Genomic DNA, 3,352 nt, shown 5'->3' on the forward strand with positions numbered 1-3,352 from the left:
TTGAATAGTATATACACCAGTGTCAACATTAGATCGGGTCAAAAAGGGCATACATATTTTAAATTGCAATTTAGAATTTGTAATAGTCTAGAAAAGTTGCTCCTATATAAAGTTCATCAAGCTCCAACATATGGTATTAGTCTTGTATTATTACAGTAAAAGATGGCACCAATTTGCAGCCCTTAACTATTACTACGTAGATCTATCCATACAATTAATACTGAAATGTGCTCCTTAATTTGGGTTACTTGATCAACAAACACCTTTCCCTCAATGTCAATATTTTGTTCTTTTTTCCATCAGTATATAATACAGTTATCTCTTATTTTTCCTCTTCAGTGTACAACAGTTTACACTACCCATCATCATCTCTGACGTTTGCCTCGAGCTGCTGGAGGCTGCCCACCATCCGTGCCTCCACACTCGCCTATTTTATTTTTCTAAGTCGCGCATTTTCACCTATATGAAGGCGCCAATTCATGATATAAGTGTTAACAAATTATGTTTGATGAATATTGTTCGCTTCTTTGATAACTGCCCTGTTCACACGGTACGAGAGATGAAGCGCTGGTCAAGGGAAAGGTCGAATGAAATTGACCTTTTGGACTGGCCATCTAAATCTCCAGGTCCAAATTCAATAAGTTTCTTTCAGTTAAACAATACAACTTTTCCTTTACCCAATAGAATAATAATGTTGTATTTTTATTGAAACATTTAATATCACAAATATAATATTGTATAGGGCCATTGCTTGTGTTAAGCGATTATTATGACTGTTTGTGAGTGCTACCCAGACCTCAACCCTATAGAGACCATTTGGACCCAGATAGTGAACGCATGGGAACCTGAAGGCAAGCTAAACACTGGTCCCACCACTCCTACACACCCAGGACGAGTGTGAGCAGTTTGTGAGGAACCAACCACCTACGTATATAACCTTGTGTCTCAATCCCAAGAAGGCTCCAGGGGGCTATATAAAAAGGAGGCCATTGGACAGGCTATTGATATTTTGTATGACCTGGTTGGTAAATATTAAAAGTAAATGTGATTTCCACCCTCGTATTTTTCAATATTTTTCCTCATATCTACGTTATTATAAATATCTAATTACTGGTGATTAAAACCTGAACAACTTAAAAAAATGATAAATATAGAAATGGATGGTACATTATAATAATGTATTAGCCCGTCAGACAGACCGTAATACTTATATTAATGTGGGCTACAAACATTATGTTCATATAATTACATCACCCACGGTAACTAGCCTATGAGCCGCGGTTAAGATACTAAACGCCTGGGCAATATTTCTATAATGTGGGTTAGTTTTTATAATACACACTTGAAGTGATTGTGATTGTGGTGATAGTGTAGTGATTTTGGTGATGATAAAGATTGTGGTGATAGTGAAGTGGTTTTGGTGATGGTGAAGAGATTGTGGCAAAATGATAATGGCGAAGTGATTTTGGTGAAGTACTTAAATATTTAAGTGGGTGAAAGGAATCAATAGAGGAGATATAGATAAAGTTCTTATAATATCCGAGCAGGATAGGACTCGTAGCAACGGAATTAAATTGGAAAAGTTTAGATTTAAGAGGGAGATAGGAAGGAACTGGTTCACAAACAGGGTGGTGGACGAGTGGAACAAGCTTAGCAACTTTGTAGTAAGTGCTGGAACGCTGGAAAGTTTTAAAAGAAGGCTGGATAGATTCATGGATGATAGAGAGTGGTAGTAACTCTCGACAGGAGCTGCCATGCACAGGTCAACCGGCCTATTGCAGACTCCTTTTTTTCTTATGTTCTTATGGTGGTGAAGTGATTGTGGTGATGGTGGTGAAGTGTTTGTGGTGATGGTGGTGAAGTGTTTGTGGTGATGGTGGTGAAGTGTTTGTGGTGATGGTGGTGAAGTGATTCTGGTGATGGGGTGAACTGATTCTGGTGATATTGGTGAGTGTTTCTGGTGAAGTGATTCTGGTGAAGTGATTCTGGTGATGGTGAAGTGATTGTGGTGGTGGTGGTGAAGCAGTTGTGGTGAAGTTATAGTGGTGAATTGATAGTGGTAGAGTGATTGTGGTTAAGTAATTGTGGTGGTGAAATGATTGTGGCGGTGGTGAAATGATTGTGGCGGTGGTGAAATGATTGTGGCGGTGGTGAAATGATTGTGGCGGTGGTGAAATGATTGTGGCGGTGGTGAAATGATTGTGGTGTTGGTGAAATGATTGTGATGAGAAAGTTGTAACAGCACCTTTTGCATTAAATAAAGTCACCCAAATGAATAACACCAAATTATTCACTAAGTTATTAAACAATGACTTGGTACAGTAGTTGTTCACGTTATACGCGGCTCAAACTCTCTCAGAAGTAGAGCGAGGTCACCTGACTAATCAAAACACAGCTTGACGCCTGCTTCTCCGCTCACACGCCCTGAGGAGAGGGGCCAGAGTCTTACCACTAGTTAAGGGGTGAACATGTAACTTAAGTGTTCATTATATAAGTGTACTCAAAACACTTCCCTGGAGATAATTCACAATACATTGTCTCCCAAACTAAGTACTGTGTATATAATTACTTCAACAATAAAGAAAAAACCCAAAAGAAGTGTTTACCTCAGCTCTGCCACTTAAGAGTTCCAGAACTTATTTAAAACAATTAATGTGATACACAACAGGTATTACAAAGTGATAAGAACATAAGAAAATGAGGAGTCTGCAATAGGCCGGTTGACCTGTGCATGGCAGCTCCTGTCGAGAGTTACTACCACTCTCTATCATCCATGAATCTATCTAGCCTCCTTTTAAAACTTTCCAGCGTTCCAGCACTTACTATAAAGTTGCTAAGCTTGTTCCACTCGTCCACCACCCTATTTGTGAACCAGTTCCTTCCTATCTCCCTCCTAAACCTAAACTTATCCAACTTAAATCCGTTGCTACAAGTCCTATCTTGCTCCGATACTTTAAGAACTTTATCTATATCTCCTTTATTGATTCCTTTCACCCACTTAAATACTTCTATCTTATCTCCCTGCACTCTTCGTCTTTCTAGGGAATGCAAGTTTAGTGTATTTAACCTATCTCGATATGGAAGGTTTCTAAGTCCCCGCATCATTTTCGTCATTCTTCGCTACACCGACTTCAGTGAATTGATATCCATTCTATAATAAGGGCACTAGAACTGAACCGCATAATGGAGGTGCGGCCTGACTAGCGCAAGATATAGTTGCAATAAGACCTCTGCACTCTTATTACTTACACTTCTAGAATAAAACCTAATACTCTGTTTGCCTTATTTCGAACATTAACGCACTGTTTTCTAGGCCGTAGGTCCGTGCTTACAAGTAACCCCTAAGTCTCTT

Source organism: Homarus americanus, unplaced genomic scaffold, assembly GCF_018991925.1.
Source record: "Homarus americanus isolate GMGI-L3 unplaced genomic scaffold, GMGI_Hamer_2.0 scaffold34360, whole genome shotgun sequence".
Taxonomy (NCBI): domain Eukaryota; kingdom Metazoa; phylum Arthropoda; class Malacostraca; order Decapoda; family Nephropidae; genus Homarus; species Homarus americanus.